We start from the raw sequence: 14,427 nt of genomic DNA, 5'->3' as shown, positions 1-14,427 counted from the left end.
TGATTTTCTCATTCTTTTCAGTTGTTTATATCGAAGAGCAATCAATGATTTAGAAAAAAGTTGTTATTCCTTGGTGGCGCAGCGGTTGAGCACTGGGTTGCAAAGCTGCCCATAGCCTCTGCAGCGCCAGTTCGATCCCTGGCCACCAGGTGAGGGTCCCACATGGCGTGCAGACCTCTCCTACCACCTGCTGCTCCCCTCAGCAGTGTATTTCGTCCTTCTGCCTGTTCTGTTCCCCGCTCTGGCTCTGGTGAATCCTCTCACCCTTCCACGCTTCTGACTGTACCCAGTGCTTGTATAAATAAATAAATAAATCTTTAAAAAAAAAAAAAGAAAAGAAAAAGTTGTTTGTTTGTTTTTTTTAAATGATGAAATTAGTACAAATCAACAGAGGGGAAAGGACCAATTAGTATGCATGACAAAGAAAGACCCTGCATTAAGGGCTGGTGGGAGGACAGAGAAAGGGATGAGGAGAGAGGAGAGAAAGGAAGAAGATTTGCCAAGTCAGGCTTATGGACTAAATGTTATAGCTTTATAAATTCCCAGAAGTGCAGAAAAGATCTCAGTGTATATAATGCTTTAAAAAGTCACAGAAGGAAAAAGGAAATGAATTCAACTCACTTGCTTTCGGGGCTGCTTTTAAAAAAAAAAAGAGAGAGGCAGATAAATGCTGCTAACAGAGCTCTTTGCAATGTTTCAAAATGAATAAATAAAGCCTTCCCTGCCAACTTTTTTTTATTATTATGTCTGTCTCTGACTTTTTAAATGCTTTCCTTAAAAATGTTTTCATGCTTCCTTTTCCCTGAACGTTTTACAGTTCGCCTTCTTAAATTTCACTGGAGACCTGCAAATCAAGTTGCATCTTGCTGATTTGATAGCTGCTTTTACGCAGCCCAGCGGAAAGCAATGCCTTGGCATCGCTCTTGCTGGGAAGAGAGTTTATTAGCAAGCCCTCCCCTGCTTGGCTGGCAGGAAGACGTGCTAGGAAGGCCAGACTAGGCAAGGCCTGGTCTAGGGGCTACCCGGCAGGTGTCTGGATCAGGCAGATCAGGCCACTCAGCGGTGACCTTCAGTCTCAAAGCTACAACAAAAGAAATCACCTCTCTTTCCAAACATCATTAGAGACCCTTGCTTCCTGCCCTGGTTCTGAGAGGAGAAGGGAAAGTGGACAGAAGCAGGAGGAGAAAAATCCTTGTTTTGCAATCCTAGTAATTAGTCCTAGAGGATTTCTCCAACTGCTACTGCTGGCAGGAAGGCCTGGGAAAGTAGAGTCGCCAGGCTTGCTACACTGGCCACCGTGGAGCTGGTTCCCTGCTTGAAATTCAAATGAGAGCGGCTCTGACCTTTCCTGTCACATATTTTATTTCAGAGACAGTTTACAAGGCCTCTCCACCATGCAGGTCATGTTTTAGTTTAAACAGAAATGCTCTCGTAGGTGTTAGATGCAAGTTAATGATTACACTGAAATCATTCTAATTAGGCTCTGTGGTTACATGCTGCCCTTTGGGGGCTGCTGCTGTTGTCACATAAAGTATTTTGTAGAAAAATAATTGGCCTGAGATCCCTCCTTCCCTCTCTCATACACCCATCTCTCTCTCTCTCTCTCTCTCTCTCTCTCTCTCTCTCTCTCTCTCTCTCTCTCTCTCTCTCTCAAAAATAATTATTGATCTTCCAGCACTTCATCAGGAAGCTCATTCACCTTCCAGTGGCTAAGAACCTTCTGGAAGATATCAGAACAGTCAAGTGCAGGGAAGTCACTGCAATTCATTTTTGCAGGGTGACCTGCGTCCCTGTATCACAGGGTAAGTGAGAAGGAGGTTTCCATTAGGGCTCTCTCAGGATACCCTTACAGTTTGTTTTGGGGGGTGCCCAGCAGCAGGGGAGGGTAAGCTGGCTTGCTCGGAGAGCCTTGTCATCTACCAAGGCTTTGCATGGTAGTGAAATAAGTAGGTGTGGGCAGTACTGGTTTCTCCATATGGTTTATTTATCATTTATATGTATCTACATACATACACCATGCCCAACTCAATCATGAAATTGCTAGGATGATCCAATCTTTATCTTTTTCCTTCTCTCCACTTTTCTTTATTTCTTTTCATTTACCTGCAATAATTGTAGATTGCAATTTACAGAGATAATTTCACACTGGAGAAAGAGTTAAAAAGTTGAAGAACACAAAAAGGGTTTGGGGGCCACAGCTAATAGTGTCTGCACTGGAGAATGGATAACACTGTGGAAGATGATTTGGACCATCGCTTGGAGAAAAGAAATACATTTTCCCTCCACCCCTGATATTAATAGGTTGGCTAAAGAGGTAAGAGGATCGATCATGAGGCAGCTTGAAATGAAGGAAGAAAGTTTCAAACTAGGTAAGATACACTAACCCAACATCCCAAGTAGGCTGAGAGGGTACTTCTCACCGGTAAGTGAATGAATTGGGAATACGTTCTAAGGTGGTTTCCAATATTAAGAATATTGAAAAAATTATTCTGGGGTCTTTCTGCTATTTGGCCTAGCCACTTTAAATCTATATTTGATGTCATCAGAAAACTCAGAAAAATTAAAAATTTTTGTAACAAGAAGCTGTTTGAAGCATATTGCTAAAAATGTTCTCTTCCAATAACAAAACAAACAAACAAAAAAAAACATAAAGAATCAAAACATAGGGCCTCCCTGGTAGCGCTGCAGTTGAGCACTGGGTTGCTAAGCTGCCCGCAGCCTGTGCAGCGCCAGTTCGATCCCCGGCTGCTCCCCGGCCACCCGAGGAGGGTCCTGCATGGCGCGCAGACCTCTCCTGCACAGACTGCTCCCCTCAGCAATGTACTTCGGTCCTTCTGCCTGCTCTGCTCCCTGCTCTGGTGAATTCTCTCACCCTCCTGTGCTTCTGACTGTACCCAGTGCATGTATAAATAAACAAACAAACAAATAAATAAATAAATAATCTTTTTAAAAAAAAGAATCAAAACATATAAAACCATTCCTGTTTTTTACCTATTTTAAAAATTCATTCTTCCTAGGACTTGCTGTCTACTCAGTCTTCCTTGCTACTCAAACTAAGGCCCCTGGAGCAGCAATACTGGCTTCCCTGAAAGGGTGTCCAACATGCAGAATTTGGGATTCATCTCAGGCTTGCAGAATCAGAATTTGCACTTTAACAAAATCCCAGGCAAATCAAGAGCACATTAAGTCTGAGATGTCTACTTTGCTGCATTCCTGCCACCATCAGAAAGAATCACAGGAACTTCTCATTCCCCACATAAGGCCAGGGTTCCCTGACTTAGGAACCTGCTTCTTCTGAAGCCCACCTCCCCCATTTCCAGAGGAAGCAACAGGAGTTTCAACTCCTCATTCAGTTTCCCCAACAAGTTGAAAAGAATAAAAGTCACTAATTGGATTTTAGGGGGTGGGGGGAGTGAAAACTTCTCTTCTTTGAGAAATATGTTGTTATAGTGTTTTGCTTTTATTTTCTTTTTGGCAAGAATGATGGGGAGGGGGTATTCAGAGAAACCTGATTCCCTTCAAAGAAAGCAATAAAAATTAAAATACTGAGTTAGAGACATCAAGTCCTTTTTATCTTCTCTTTAGAGCTAATGTAAGTTGTCAGTCCATAAAAATCCTCGCTATACAAATAACCATTCCACCTGTAATGCTAAGGATTCAATTATTGTTCTCTGTGAATATGAAAGGAATAGTTTCTCACTGATTTGATATGCTTGCACTTGTTGAGATTGATTTTTAGAGGTTTATTTTCCTTGATATGTTTTAGATAAAAATTTCTCCAAACAGGGCCTCCCCGGTGTTGCAGCGGTTGAGCGCTGGGTTGCAAAGCTGCCCGCAGCCTCTGCAGCACCGGTTCGATCCCCAGCTGCTCCCCAGCCACCGGAGGAGGGTCCCACATGGTGCGCAGACCTCTCCTGCCACCCACTGCTCCCCTCAGCAGTGTTCTTCAGTCTGCCTGTTCTGCTCCCCACTCTGGCTCTGGTGAATTCTCTCACCCTCCCGTGCTTCTGACTGTACCCAGTGCTTGTATAAATAAATAAAAATAAATCTTTAAAAAAAATAGTCTTAAAAAATATTTCTCCAAACAGCATAGACAGATAGACGGTGATGACTGATTGATAGATAGATAGATAGATAGATAGATAGATAGATAGATAGATAGATAGATAGAAGATAGACAGATAGATAGACTGACTCTCTCTTTTAAACAATTAAGCAAGTTTATTTCAATACCCCCATGACCCTTATGCCTGCCAAGCCTCCAGATGCAGTGTGTATTGGTAACACCTTTGTCACTGCCTAAACAAGGCATCAATAATTAAATTCCCATTTATAAAAAGAGGAAATTATTCATGCCATCAGCACTCCCCATCAGTAACAGGAGGAAACCTAACTATCTCATTACCCCATCACACTGTGTGCAAACAGAACTGCCCGTTGTTGACAATAAATATTTGATAAGTGAGGAAACATGAAGGATAAACCAAGGATTCAGTGAGGGGCTGCTTGAGTGTTGCCAGGGATTTGGCCCCAAGGTTAAGGTCAGCATCATGGTCTCTCCCCAAAACTGGCTTCTACATTAGCTGCAACAGGACCAGAGCTAAATGGAATTCAAAATCATGCAGACTTTATTTTTGTCTAAAAACATAATATAAAAAACTCCCCCCCTCCATTTTCTTGTTTCCTTTCTCAATAAATACCTAGAGAAGTTTCTCAATTCACTTTTTAAAAACTGTACAATTTTTTATTAAGGTAATACTGGTTTACAACACTATATATGATTCAAAGGTATAAATTTGTAGCTCTTCAGGGGTATGTTACCACACTCAACACCAAGGCAACCACAGTCCTCCACCATAGTCCACTGGGCCCCTTCCACACTTTGCTCCTTACTCCCCACCTTTTACCTCTAGTAGCCTCAATTCCACAATTAGATTTCTAGGGTTTGTTCTCATTTGGTTTGATTGGTTCCTTTTGTCTATATGCCACATATGAATGAGATCATCTGGTGTCTGTCTCTCCCCTTCTGACATATCTCAATTCCCTTTTTAAAGGAATTCATTATATTTGAAATATTCCACTACCTTGGATTACAGGATTAGTGGAAAATACAATGATCAGTGAGGGCAATGTAATGATCAATGATTCCTGAGCTCCAACTCCAGGCTTGGCCTTCACAAGGCCAAGAATTGATGGCATGTTATGGTGAAATTGCTTCTCCTTTCTGTGCCTCAGTGTCCTCAACTTTAAATTCAGATATTTGAAGGAGCTGATTTCTCTTTCTTAAAAACAAAAAGCTTCTTTTTTGTCATAAAAAAGTCTCCCCCATAAAACAAAGAGCGGGAAAATCACAAATGTCCCAAAATTTGGAGACAATGTCATTTTCAAAGTGGTACTGTCTTTGCTACTGATCTTGAAGAAATAGTATATTCTGCATTTCTCCCCTCTGTTGAATAACTAAAATGCGATTCTTTTCTTTAGCAAAGTTATTATGTGTTCCACTGTTGACCTCAAACAAAAGCTATCAGTTATCAACAAAATGGGTTTAATCAGAAATAACAACAAAAAAGACAATTTGGAAAGGGCAGTCTCATGACAAGACAAATATTCATTTCCCCAGGTAAAAAACAGCCCCCCCTTATATATAAAAGAGACCACTACTACACAAAGAGGCAGCTCCATCTCCTTTCTGGTGGGACAGGGAAGCAACAGCACTTCCCACTAGAGATTCAAGGACATGTCAAGTCCTGAAATTTGCCATAATACATGTCTAGAAACTCTCTTTCTAACCTGCCATCATTTATTTTTTTTTATTTTTTTTATAAATTTTATTGTTATATTCCCCATACAATTGCAGCCCCCCCATTCTGACCCCAATCCCTCCCCTCCCGCCCCTGCCCCCCTAAAAGTGTCTCTGGTTCATAGTTTTTTGTTGATTTTGATTTTCACTTTCTTATATTCATTTTCCTGGTCCCTTATTTAAGTTTTCTAGATTCCTGCTATGAGTGAGACCATCCGGTATTTTTCTTTTTCTTTTTGGCTTATTTCGCTGAGCATGATCCCTTCCAGCGCCATCCATGTTGCTGCAAATTGCAGGTGTTTATCTTTTTTGAATGCTGAGTAATATTCCATGGTATATATGTACCACATCTTCTTGATCCAGTCATCTATTTTTGGGCATTTGGGTTGTTTCCAAAGCTTAGCTATTGTAAACAGTGCTGCTATAAACATAGGGGTGCAGGTGTTCTTTGGAATTGATGTTTCTGTGTCCTTTGGGTAAATACCTATGAGTGGAATTGCTGGATCATATGGAAGCTCTATGTTTAGTAGGTCCAGAAATCTCCACACAGCTTTCCACAGTGGTTGGACCAGTTTGCACTCCCACCAACAGTGCAGAAGAGTTCCTTTTTCTCCACACCCTCGCCAACATTTGTTGTTGCTAGTTTTTTTAATATGTGCCATTCTCACTGGTGTAAGATGGTATCTCATGGTAGTTTTGATTTGCATTTCCCTGATGACAAGTGATGTTGAACATTTTTTCATATGCCTGTTGGCCATTTGCATTTCCTCTTCAGAGAAGTTTCTTTTTAGCTCTTCTGCCCATTTTTTGACTGGATTATTTTCTTTGTTGTTGTTGAGTCTCATCAGCTCTTTGCAGATTTTTGTGATCAGTCCTTTATCATTAGTGTTGGGTGCAAAAATGTTCTCCCAGTTGGTGGGGTTTCTCTTTGTTTTTGTTATTGTCTCTTTTGCTGTGCAAAAGCTCTTTAATTTGATGTAGTCCCAGCTGTTTATCTTTGCCTTCACTATCACTGCTTTGGGTGATGTGTCTGTAAAGATGTCTTTGATGTGCAAATCACGTAGTGTTTTGCCTATATTTCCTTCTATATATTTTATTAACCTGCCATCATTTAAATTAGGGCTCCTGTATATTATTTTTCACACTACCCACCATTTATTCACCACCATACTTAGCCCATCTTACCAACAAAGACAAGCATAGACTCAGAACTAAAGACTGGAATACAGGCCTCCCTGGTGGCACAGGGGTTAAAGACACAGTGCTATCAAGCTATAGGCAGCCACTGCAGCATACGTTGATCCCTGGCTTTCCAGGGAGTTAACCCATATAGCGCAGCAGATCTCTCCTGTCTCCCCTGCTGCTCCCCTCAGCAGTGTGTTTCAGTACCTCTGCCTGTGCCGCTCCCCACTCTCTCTGGTGAATTCTCTCACCCCCTGCACCTCTGGCTTACACCTCAGTTCTTGTATGCATAAATAAATAAATCTTTTTAAAAAATAAAGACTGCAATACAGTTATACAAACAAATGGCAAGCAAAAAAATATTAGCAGCAGCTATACTGATATCAGGCAAAACACACTTCCAATTTAAAAAGATAATTAGAGATAAAGACAGACACTATGATTAAGGATCTAATAAAATAAGGAGAAATAACACTCATACATATGCACTAAATGATGGGATGCTAAGATATATAAGACAATAACAGAACTAAGAGACATTGACAACAGCACAATAATACAAGGAGATTTTAGTACCCTATTTATAGCAATGGACATATCAATAGGACAAAGAATAAGTAAGGGAACAGTAGCTTTAAATGAGAAGTTAGGCCAAATAAGTCTATCAGACAGCTACATAACACTCCATGACAAAAGTGCTGCATACACATTCTTTTTCTCAAGTACACATGGAACATGTTCAAGAATAGACCTTAAATTGGGACATAAGTCAATTGTCAATAAAACTACAAAGATTGAACTTATTCCTAGTATTGGCTTTCTGGCTATTGTCATAGAGTTAGAAATCAACTACAAGAAAAAAAACTACGAATATATGAAGACTAAACAGTATAATACTTAGTAGCAAATAAAAAAGGAAATTAAAGCAGAAATCAAAAAAATATCTTGAGATGAATGAAAATGATGGCACAAGCTACTGGAAACTATAGGATTCAGCAAAAGTGGTCCTGAAAAGGAAGATAATGCAATATCTACATTAAGATGCAAGAAAAATCCAAATTAAAAAATCTAATATCACACCTAAAGCAACTTGAAAAAAAGAGTAACAAACGAGGCCCAAAGCTAGTGGAAGGAAGGAAATAATAAAAGTAAAAGCAAATTAAATGAAACAGAAATTTTAAAAAACCTATACCAAAAAAAAAAAATCAATGAAACAAAGAGCTAGTTCTTTGAGAAGATAAACAAAATAAACAAACCTCTAGCTAGATTAACAAGGAAAAGAAAACAATAAAAAAAATCACAAATGAAATAGTAGAAAAAACATAAATACAAAGAATCATAAGAGATTACTATGAACAGTGATATAGCAATAAATTCCACAACCTTGAGGAAATTGACAAATTTCTAGATCCATAAGGTCTACCAAGACTAACCCAGGAAGAAATAGATGAGCTGAACAGACAGATCACAAGCTTGGAAATTAAATCAAACTTTTAAAAAAATCTCTGAAAAACAAAACTCCAGTACCAGATGACTTTACAAATGAATTTAATCAAATCTTTTAGGAAGAACGAATGCCTGTCTTGCTTAAATTGTTTAAAATACAAGAAATGGGAATGCTCTCTAGTACATTTTAGGATGTTGACATTACCCTAATACCTGATACCTAAAAGATAACATGAGAAAAGAAAATTATAAATCAATATCCCTGATGAACAGCAACACAAAAATCAAAAAGCAAATTGAATTCAACAGTATATCACAATGATTATACACCACAATCAAGTGTGATTTATCCCAGGAATGCAAGGATAATTTAATATAGGTACATCAATCAATGTCATATATCATATCAAAAAAGTAAATATAAATATCATATGATAATATGAATAAAGAGAAAACATTTGGTAAGATTCAACACCCTCTTATGAATAAAAACTCTTACTAAGATGGGAATAGAAGGAGCCTACCTCAGTGAAATGAAGGTTATCTGTGGCAAAAGATTCAGCAATAATCAATATAATCCTTAATTGTGAAAAACAAAGTTTTCCCTTAAGATCAGGAACCAAACAAGGTTTCCGATTATTACCTCTTCCATTTAACTTTGAATTCAATGAGGCCATCAGAACTGCAAATCCTGAGGCTACATATTTGCTATATAGAACAGGAAGTAACCTTAGGATAGTATACTACACATTTCACATTTTTTGTGATGAAGAGACAAAGAGATTAGGCTCTGGCTGCACATCTTACAAAGCTCTATGTGTTATACACAGGATTGGAGTGGGGATACCACCACTGAGCATAGTCAGACCCCTCCCCATTTTATACACGGCTCTTGATACAATGCATACCTTGATTTTGTATGATCCTTAGCTCAGGATTCTGAAAATGAACCTGCTGTGACTAGATAGAAAAGTGATCTGGAAGACCACAACATAAGTCTCTTGAGGACTAGAGCCATATCTTAAACTTTTCCTGCTTCTCCCAAGAAAGCCTAGCACTTTGCCTCACACACAGAAGGTCTTTAAAAAAAATACTAATTGAAAATGATGAATAATTTGATTTGCAGTATGTATTTACCACCATTCCTTCCTCAACTTTAGCATGATTTGACATGTGGGTATTTGAAGAACGTGAAAGAAATAGTTCATAGTAAGAATTTCATGTCTCTTATTTCAGGACTCCTATCATATTCCTTATGCAATTGAAAGCTTAATAGGCAAAAGAGGAAATGCTCATATAGGTTTCCTGAGATGTCACGACATCAACACACCATGATATCTGTCAAATGTCCTTCCATCAATATATATTCCCTTTGCCCACCATGAAGGTTATGTCCACTAGCACACATGAAATCACTTTGTCAAATCAAAAGGCATTTTTGGCTTCAAATTAAATGCAAGCTTTGGATGACTGCCAAATCCTATTTATCAATATAACAAACAATATTTACCAATTGCTTCATTTCCCTAAATTGTTTTCCATCCTCAGGACATGTTGTTTGCATCTTAATTTAGCACTAATTTCTCCTTGCTGGAAACTTCTCTCGTGTGTTTTCCTTATTCCTGCTTCTGACAAAAGTAAACACTGACTTGGACAGCTCTTGCAACTTGCTAATACAATGGATTAGTGCTTTCTGCCTTAAGCAAAGTCTTTCTTTCCACCCTAAAGGGATCACACAGCTATCAGATGTAATTTCAATTCTTGATATTTTAGCAATCATGCATGGGACTTCTTTAGTCATGTGAGACTAAAGTATCTCTTTGACAGCAGGTTGGAACATGTCCCAGTCAAGGACACAAACATCATTCACCCTAAGATGAAGATTGCTGTAAAGAAGAAATCTGTGGAAGAATGAGGGAGAGAATCAACTTAGAATTTAAGTCTAAATTTGGGATATGGTTAATATTCTACAAATAACTGCTTGATTTTTTTTGTTTCCACATTTACTGTATATCGCTGCCAATTGTGTAACAATTTTTTTCTTTTTTTAAAGATTTATTTATTTATTTACATAAGAACTGGCGTGTAAGCCAGAGGTGGAGGCGGGGGGGGGGGGGGGCGGATGAGAGGATTCACCAGAGACAGAGTGGGGAACAGAACAGGCAGATCTACTGAAATACACTGCTGAGGGGAGCAGCAGGTGAGACAGGAGAGGTCTGCCACACCATGTGGGTTATCCCCTTGGCCAGGCATCGAATTCATGTTTCAGTGGCTGGTAATAGCTTCATAGCACTGTGTCTTTAACCCCTGCGCCACCAGGGAGGCCCCTGTAACAATAATTTTCTAGAAATTTGTGTATGCGTTTGAGTGTGTGTGTGTGTGTGCATTCTAGATAGATAGATATATCCTAGAGAGATAGCTATTACATATACATATAGATTATACATAGATATGTGATGATAGATGATACATAGATAGATTAATTGACTGATTGCTTGATGAGACAGATATTCTACTGGTTGTGTTTCCCTGGAGAACTCTGAATATAATGTCTCTTCATTATTTCCTTTATTTTGTTTATGTCATTTCTTTTACTATTTTGCCCAAGTAGATTGTGAATCCCCAAAGTCGGAATTAATTCTTTATAGGGTTTTTTGTTTGTTTCAGCATTTGTCATAGCACCTAGCACTATATTATGTTGAAATGTAGTAGGAAATCAGCAGGTACTTGGGGATTGCTTGTTATTATTTTGTATTCATTCCAGTGTCAATTGATATTTACTTACCCTGTTTTAAAGATGTAAGTTCTCCAAATGATTTCTTATTACTTTAAGAATTGAGATTGTCACCCAAAGCTAGATAAAGAAGAAATAGAACACGTAAACAGACCAATTACAAGCAGTGAAATTGAAATGGTAATCAAAACCCTCCCCAAAAACAAAAGCCCAGGACCTGATGGATTCACAAATGAATTCTACCAGACATTCAGAAATGAACTAGTGCCTATCCTTCATAAACTCTTTCAAAAAATTGAGAAGGAAGGAATAATACCAAACACGTTCTATGAACATTACATTAATACCAAAACCAAACAAGGACAACACACAAAAAAGAAAAGTACAGGCCAATCTCTCTAATGAGCACTGATGTAAAAATCCTCAATAAAATATTAGCTATCAGAATCCAACAATGTATCCATAAGATAATTCACCACAACCAAGTAGGATTTATTCCAGGGACACAAGGATGGTTCAACATCTGAAAATCAATCAATGTAATCCAACAAATCAACAAAAAGAAATATAAAAACCATATGATAATATCAATAGATGCTGAGAAAGCTTTTGACAAAGTACAACACCCATTTATGAAAAAGGCCCTTGAAATTCTTGGGATATAAGTATCATACCTCAACATCATAAAGTCCATATGACAAGCCCATAGCCAATATTATTCACAATGGTGAAAAGTTGAAAGCATTTCCATTAAGGTCTTGAACAAGACAAGGATGTCCACTCTCACCACTGCTTTTCAATATAATACTGGAAGTCCTAACCAGAGCAATAAGATAAGAGAAAGACATACAAGGAATTCAGATAGGGAAGGAAGAAGTCAAACTATCACTATTCACAGATGATATGATAATATACATAGAGAACCCCAAAAACTCCACAGAAAAACTAATTAAACTAATCAATCAGTTTAGTAAAGTGGCAGGATACAAAATCAACACACAAAAATCAGTAGCCTTCCTATACACAAACAATAAATCTGAAGAAGAAATTTAAAAAACCATTCCTTTTATTATTGAAACAAAAAAAAATTAAGTACTTGGGAATAAACCTAACAAAAGAGGTAAATGACCTATACAAAGAAAACTATAAAAAAACAGTTAAAAGAAATAGAAGAAGACACAAAGAAATGGAAAGATATCCCCTGCTCATGGATTGGAAAAAATAACATTATCAACATGGCCATCCTACAAAAAGCAATTTACAGATTCAATGCTATTCCAATAAAAACTTCAATGACATTCTTCAAAGAAATAGAACAAATATTGATGAAATTCATATGAAGCCACCAAAAATCCCAAATAGCCAAAGCTCTCCTGGAAAAAAAAAAAAAAAAACAGGGGGGAATGGAGGCATCACACTCCCAGACTTCAAACTATACTACAAAGTCATAATCATCAAAACTGCATGGTATTGGAACAAGAACAGACACATGGATCAATGGAACAGAATAGAAAACCCAGAAATAAACCCACAGATTTATGATCAACTAATCTTTGACAAAGAAGCAAAGAATATGCAATGAAGCAAAGAAAGTTTGTTCAATAAATGGTGCTGGGAAAACTGGGTGGCTACATGCAATAGAATGAAGCTTGACTACTACCTCACACCATGCACAAAAAACATTTCAAAATGGATTAAAGAACTGGATATAAGAACTGAAACCATAAAATATATAGAAGGAAATATAAGTGAAACACTATATGACATTCACCTCAGTAACATCTTTAAAGACTCATCACCCAAAGCAGTGATAGCGAAGGCAAAGATAAACAGCTGGGACTACATCAAATTAAAGAGCTTCTGTATAGCAAAAGAGACAGTAACCAAAATAAAAGGACACCCCAGTGACTGGGAGAAAATTGTTACAACACTAATGATAAAGGACTAATGACAAAAATCTACAAAGAGCTGAAGACAAAAACAAAGTAAATAATCCATCAAAAAAAAAAAAGGGGGAGAAGAGCTAAAAAGGAACTTTTCCAAAGAGGAAATGTGAATACAAAAAAATTTTCAGCATCACTTGTAATCAGGGAAATGCACATCAAAACTACAATGAGATACCGTCTTACACCAGTGAGAATGGCACATATTAAAAAAAAACTAGCAACAACAAATGTTGGCAAGGATGCAGAGAAAAAGGAACTCTCCTGCACTGCTGGTGAGAGTGCAAACTGGTCCAACCACTATGGAAAGCTGTGTGGAGATTCCTCAACCTGCTAAAGATGGAGCTTCCATATGATCCAGCAATTCCACTCCTAGGTTTTTACCCAAAGGACACAGAATCGTTAATTCAAAAGGGCACCTGCACCCCTATGTTTATAGCAGCACTATTTACAATAGGTAATCAATGGAAACAACGCAAATGCCCAAAAAGAGATGACTGGATCAAGAAGATGTAGTACATATACACAGTGGAATATTACTCAGCAATCAAAAAGATATAAACTCATGCAATTTGCAGCAACATGGATGGAGCTGGAAGGGATCATGCCCAGTGAAATAAGCCAGAAAAATACCAGATGGTCTCACTCATAGCAGGAATTTAGAAAACCTAAATAAGGGACAAGGAAAAAGACTAATTATGGTAAAGTGAAAATCAAAATCAACAAGCAACTATAAACCAGAGACACACTACAGGGCGGGGAGCAGATAGGAAGGATTAGGTCAAAATAAGGGGGGGTGGGAATTGTATGGGGACAATAACCAAGATGAAAATGCATACATTATGCAAAAATGAAAAATGATGTAAAAAAATATATAAAATGAAATAAAAATATAAAAAAATTGAGATTGTGGGTGATATAAGTAAAAGTTTATAATAAAGTATCAGTTTTATGACTCTTTTTGTGCCCTGGGATGTTTTTTTAATTGACCATTACTTCAAAGTTGGAATATTTCACATAAAATCTGAACTTCAAACTTCTCTTGAAAAACTACAAACCTGGGAATTCTGTACTCACATATTTACAGGTCAGAAATTGCTTTGGGCTAAGTAAAATCAGCTGCCTCCTTTAGACAGGATTTGTGTGGTCTGATTTCCCAGAGTCATCACCTTTCCTTTGGTATCCCCAACACTTAGAAGTGTCAATAATCATTTATCATCATACATGTCTGCTGTGTTACATCTAATCGTGAAATAGCTTCAGGGATTATCAGTGTATCAAAGGAAAGAAACAAAAAATAATCCAAAAATGCTACGTGTTTC

Source organism: Talpa europaea (genome assembly GCF_964194135.1).
Source record: "Talpa europaea genome assembly, chromosome: 7".
NCBI classification, from domain to species: Eukaryota; Metazoa; Chordata; class Mammalia; order Eulipotyphla; family Talpidae; genus Talpa; species Talpa europaea.
Note: the sequence above shows the minus strand (reverse complement) of the source record.